Source organism: Eutrigla gurnardus, assembly GCF_963514095.1.
Source record: "Eutrigla gurnardus genome assembly, chromosome: 7".
NCBI lineage: Eukaryota > Metazoa > Chordata > Actinopteri > Perciformes > Triglidae > Eutrigla > Eutrigla gurnardus.
Genome location: NC_139921.1, coordinates 8,488,831 through 8,495,003, shown reverse-complemented (window position 1 = coordinate 8,495,003; position 6,173 = coordinate 8,488,831). Strand labels below are relative to the sequence as shown.

The 6,173-nt window shown below is 41.5% G+C and overlaps 1 long non-coding RNA gene across 2 annotated transcripts; it reads left to right on the top strand.

The window, feature by feature from the left end:
• Positions 1–484: 484 nt before the first annotated feature.
• Positions 485–2,178, top strand: LOC311016006. 2 transcript variants are annotated; one of them, XR_014597427.1, is made up of 3 exons: positions 485–665; positions 1,539–1,667; positions 1,898–2,178. It is a non-coding gene; the product is annotated as an uncharacterized lncRNA (long non-coding RNA). The 2 variants fall into 2 exon arrangements; XR_014597428.1 differs by lacking the exon at positions 485–665 and adding an exon at positions 1,037–1,115.
• Positions 2,179–6,173: the final 3,995 nt, after the last annotated feature.

The window sequence follows — 6,173 nt, the reverse complement described above, 5'->3', positions numbered from 1 at the left end:
CAAATTCCATACCAGGACTTGAATTACAGCGTGTTATATGTCAAATCACATGAGAAAATGATTACCTTTTTTCCGTTCAGTACTAGTACGACGTTACGACATACAAAAGAATAAAATCATAACGCTGTTGCTCCGCCTTCAGGCTTCCGCCTGAATGATAAGGGGAAACAATTTCTGTCGGGGATACCTACTCGCCTCTACTTCCTTTCGCGGAAGTCAAAGCACTGTTGGATGTAGTTCTGTAGTTTTGGCTCACTGAAAGATGACTACAAAAATGGACGTGTCTGTCCTTTTGGTTGTTTAACACGGCTGAAAATCATCATCTATTAATGGCGTTCCCGCTCCTGCCCGCTCCCGTTGATTTTTATTCCCATCCTGTCCCAATCACGGGATTAATAAAACTTTGACTCCCATCCCGAAAAATGTCATGCTCTAATGTGTAGTAATGGACTCTGCTTCGGCCGGAAAACGACCCACCAACACACAAAGTCCACTAAAAAGTAATACCAAGAAGAAAACGAAGGTTTTATCAGCGGCAAGTCGTGAGTCCAAATGAAGTTATGACCAAAGCCGGGCTGGCACCCGGATAAACATTGGATATGCGTTCGACTCATGGAGGCTGCTTCAATTTGAACTCGGACTGAAAACAGATGCCGACATGGCTAGTAACCAGGTAAGAATACATTACAGGTCATGTTTACGGCTTGATTTGAAAATCTTATGAGATCACCGAGGACTCGGAATGAGCTAAAGTGTAAAGTAGCGTTAGCTGCTAACATGTAACTTAGTCCAACGCTGTGTAACACTAAATAATTACAGACTGCGCATTGTCCACGGTCCTTTAGTCTGAAACCGAATAGTTATAAATATGTCCCTTTATATATGGGACCGAAAGCCCAACTGTTATCCGGGAGGTGACGTTAGCAGCTGGCTGTAGCAACAGGCTAACGATTTGTTCGTGTCTGTGTAATCACATTAGCCGCTAGCTACACACAGCGAGCCGGCTCCCCGGCTGCTTCGTGAGTGTAGGGGACAAAGCTATATCATACACACAGCACCGGCTCCCGTCTCGTTCCCGTCCCCGGGAAATACAGTATTTAGGGGGTACAGTAACGGTATTTACAGGCTGTGTGTTAGGGGCTATTGTGTTAACGTGTTGATGATACTGTTGTGATGTAGCTGAATAAAAGGCATTTAGAGCTAACCGTGAAGTGCACAATCGCATGTAAACAAGCTCAGAGAGAGAGCTTTTAGCATTTTTTTTTTTTTGACTTGTGTTGTACCTTCCACACAAGATTGCTCCAGACATTATACATTGCGTTGTATAATTGCATGTAAAGCAGAAGAAATTGTTTGTAAAAGTGAAGCGCACAATATTACCGAACGACTGAGACGCATATTTTCATATTATTATTGTTGCAGGCAAACATTGTATGGCCATAGTTGTTCTGGCCAAAGAGAAAAGACACCAAGGTAGCAAAGTCACAGCCAGCTTGCTGACTCAGACTGTAACTTTTTAAAATATTGCTGTTTTCCAGCTACCAGAAGAAGCAAACTCCTGAAGCAGCTACTCAGGGAAGTAAGGAGATGAGAACATCAACACCCAGCAAGCGGACAGCTGCTAAAATCTCTCATCGATTATCACCAATCGAACCAGTGTCTGAGGGGTTAGTATGTTTTCAGGAATTTCAATCTTTTCAGAATATAGACAAAACATTGAAAAATATTATAATATAAAATAACATGAAGTGCTGACATGTATTTAGCCACACTTCCCAACTACACACACACCACTGATTACACTGGTGACATTATCTTGACAGGGAAGATATTCTAATGGCTGGAGTTGGAGCATTGATATGTGTTCTAACGCTACTGTTCTCTTCTCTCCATAAAGGCCTCAGCTACATGATCCAGAGATGTGAGCAAGAGAAGAGAGAAGACAAGACCGTCTTGTTTACCAGACATTTATTTTATTATAAACATATAAAAAATAAATACAAAATAAAACTATGTACATACTGCAAATTTGAAAAATACTTTGTTTTTCTGTAAACTTTGAAAATAAATATAAAAATATAGACTGTACATAAATGGTTTTTATTTTTGGATGAAATCTTTGGCTGAAAAATGTTATTTTTTGAGGTATTGTAGAAATTGTCAGTCCGGCACCCTAAATGGAGCTTCCTTGTAACCTGTGTAAATTCGCAAAAGGGTCAGGGAATTTGGCCCGGATGCGAATAACATAGCAGCTCGGTATCGGCCTCCGGTTCCCTCTTCCCAGACGCCCATTCTGCCATATCGTAAATTGCCGGTAGGCAGCAAACCGAAACTCTCTGTTATCGCTGCCCACATCTTGGCTGTCCTCCAGAGCGAAGATGTCGTTCCACGTCATCCTGACCAAACGCAGTGTACCCTCATCTAGGCAGTACATCTCCAGATGGGCACTCCTGCTCAGACACTGGTCCGGAGCCTGCCGACAGCACAAGTTCTCCATTTGGGTTGGCATGCGTCGGCAGTTCAGGCAGGTGCACCAAGCAGGCTGCCCTCTATCTGGAACATGTGTGCCACTCCTTCCAGAGTCAATTCCAAATCCTGAAACAAAAACATTGAGAACAATAATAATAAGAATAACTTTAGTAATCCTCAAAGGGATGTTATGATTTTATTTGATGTTATTTTTATTCTGATTCAACTTAGTATAATACCAGTTATGACATATTGACATTTCTGTTTTTCTTGTATTTACTTTGTTTTCATCAGTGCTATTCATACCATTTATATTGTCTTATAATGGAAATGGTTTCACAAATGATCTCAGTGACACTGGCACATAACACTTGGCTTGAGACATTGAATCATACTACTGCTGTTACATGATAATGACTGTACACTTATGTCAGCTTGTTAGCAAGCTTTATCCAATGTTATAAATATTAGCTATGTTGGTAATTACCACAGTCAGAAATTAGCTGCAGCCACAAAGCCAAATGCTCTTCAAATACCATAACGTTGGTGGCAGGCACATTAGCTTCACTCACCAGTCACAAAACAATGGTTATCTCTAGCTCGTTATTCACCGTGGCTGGTGAAGTTTGAACTTTAGTAACCATTTGGCCAGTGTAAGGTAAACGTACTTTACATTACAACTGTCATTTTGCTGAATGAATGCGCTAATGTTGTCAAAGAAACATCCTAAAGTTACACTAAAATAAACACTTGTTTACTTACTTCGTCGCTTGACATGATGCTGTTCGCAGATGTATGCTACCAACGTAGTTCCGCAGAGGCATGTGCGGAGGTCTTGTAGTAAACAGTCACGTGAACAGCGAGTAAATAAATAACCGTGTCACAGCATCAGCTGCACTGAAGAGTTCATGCGCGCTCCCGCGCCGGCTTGGCATATGGCTGCAGTTACCCTAACGGCCGTCGTGTCACTGTTGAGTCTTATTTCTTGATCCTGCCCTAAGTTCCTTTAACAATAACAGTAGATAACTGAAATTTAACAGCATAAAACAGTATTTATACTGAATTGCTACAAATTTACTGTGGATTACAACAGTATCTTACTGTATTTTAAAATAATTGTAAAATACTGTTAAATATTTATGCTTACATGTAAATTAACAGTTAATGCTCAGTTAAAAATAAGAAAATGTAATTTAACAGCATGAAACAGTATTTTCTGTCAAGGAGACATGTGCCCTTCTCAAGTCCAGTCCATGTGTTCACTAGAGCAGGTAAAGTAAAGTTCTGCTTTTCTCTGCTTAAAATTGATAGTGTCCAGTGTTGTTTTATCTGCATGATTATTGAACTGTTGACATTTCAGATGTTTCATTAGGTCTGTTTCATACGGAGCCCCGGAGTGGCCATTCGAGAAAAATAAAATAACCATGACTATCTCGAGCGCACAAGATACTAAATCGAGCGCACGAGATACTAAATCGAGCGCTCGAGATAGTAAATCGAGCGCACGAGATACTAAATTGAGCGCACGAGATACTAAATCGAGCGCTCGAGATAGTAAATCGAGTGCACGAGATACTAAATTGAGCGCACAAGATAGTAAATCGAGCGCACAAGATACTAAATCGAGCGCACGAGATAGTAAATCGAGCGCTCGAGATAGTAATTCTACCCGGAATGCTACTGGATGAGTTGCCTACGGGACGGCACGGAGCCCCTACGGAGTGGAGTGGAGCTGCGTGTGTCCCGAGTGGAGTGGTGCTGCAAGTGTCCCGAGTGGAGTGGAGCTGCAAGTGTCCCGAGTGGAGTGGAGCTGCGCGTGTTCATCGTGTAAGTCGGGAATTAATTCATTATTAACATAGTAATTTAAGAAAGTGGGCTGCTCCAAAACAGCGCGCACCCTCTCGCTTTGCTTCTGTTGTGTTGTCTTGTAAAGGCTGATTTATGCTTCTGCGTCGACGCCGAACCTACGCCGTCACTGTGCATTTATGGTTCTGCGTCGAGGGAACGCGTCGCGTTCGCATCCGAGTCGCGTTGGCGTTCGTATTGGAGTCAGTTTCCCGGTGCTTTCCGTGTGGTGCCAGCCATGATAAAAATGTGTTTTTTTGCCGCCTGTGTCACCACTTCTTGTGGCTATTTCCGCACATATTTGTGGCGGAGGTTCTTCCAGTTTTCATTCATTCCGGTTAGGTTGCTGGCCCAAACATACATAACCTGGTTTATTTTTGCTCTCTCAAAATCTGGCAACACTGTGTGGGACATATGAGTTTTCTACCGGACAGTAACGATAACTGTGATCCATAAACTTTTACAAGATTAAAACTTCAACCCCGATATTAATTCCTCAATCTCTCTGTCTCTCAGCCTCCATGTCTCACATCAGTTAAGTGCGTACCACAGGTCGTAAGAGGAGGAGGGTCTGTGAAGAAACTCAAAGGTCAGAGGGCAGTTATCATTACCTATGGGTTCTGATCCTCAACCAGATTCAACATTGAGGAACAGGAATTCCGGTTCCATCAGATTTGGAACCATTTTTCCGCAACCGTTTTATAATACTGTCGCAGCTGATGTGTGGACTTCACGTCTGCTATACAATTACAATCCTACTCAATTTATTTGGAACCAAATGGACAATTACAGGTACATTTGGTTCCATTTGTAAACACTTAGAGCTATGTGGACCCTGAAATTGAAATGTTAAGAAGAAGAATGTTGGGAAGCACTGTTCTAATAAATGTGGATACCTTCCTTTTTGTTTTGCATGAACGTCAAAGACTCAATAAAACATGTCTCTAAAACAGGGATATGTCTTTTCAATGAGCTTTTAGTGAGGAAAATTGGCAGTTTATATGCAATTTCATGACAATTATTGTTTATAATTTATACTGTTCAATCTCTACAGGGCACGATAATGAATGATGAGCTCAGGACCTTCCTAAAGAACCGGAACCTTGCGGAGGAGCTTATAGCTAAACTGGAGAATGAAAATGTAAGGCACTTTAATTCATGCTACATCTACTCCATATACGTGTGTGAATGTTGCAGCTTTATCCAAAAAAACAAGCCCGCCCACACATGATCAGCGAGAATGACATTGATAGCTTGAAAATCAATATTTTTTTCTCTGTCATTGCATTGACTACAAATTTTTGGTGGAGATAAAATAATTGGTCTTTGCCTGTGCCATAGTTGAGTAGTACTACTAATAATAATAATAACGTTGACATTGATCTTGGATGTTGCACTTTGAGTTAGCGAAAGCATATTACCATAACCTTAGAACTTCAGATACTTAAATGACTGCTATGAAAGTCATTTAAATCGAATCAGACTTCCTGTTTTACTTTTGTTTTTCCCCAGATTGATGCATCTGTAATCCCTGCCATGACGGATGGGGACCTGGCTAAATACATCCCAAAAGCTGGAGATAGGATTGCTGCAGTGGCATTCTGCCGCCAAGCCAACGGATCCCGTAACACCAACAGCAGGAAAGACTACATAATCACAAGACTGAAAACAAAACTGTTGACTCAAGAAATACCAGAGGTAACTGCAAAAAAAACCAGGCGCAAATTTGGAATAGGAAATGCCAATGCGGCCAAAACAGAGAGGCGGGTAGAGCTCGGATGGATGGATTATGTGGAAAAGGAGAAACGGTACAAACAGGTGAAGTCAGTCAACGGTGGAGGAACAAGACACATAACCAT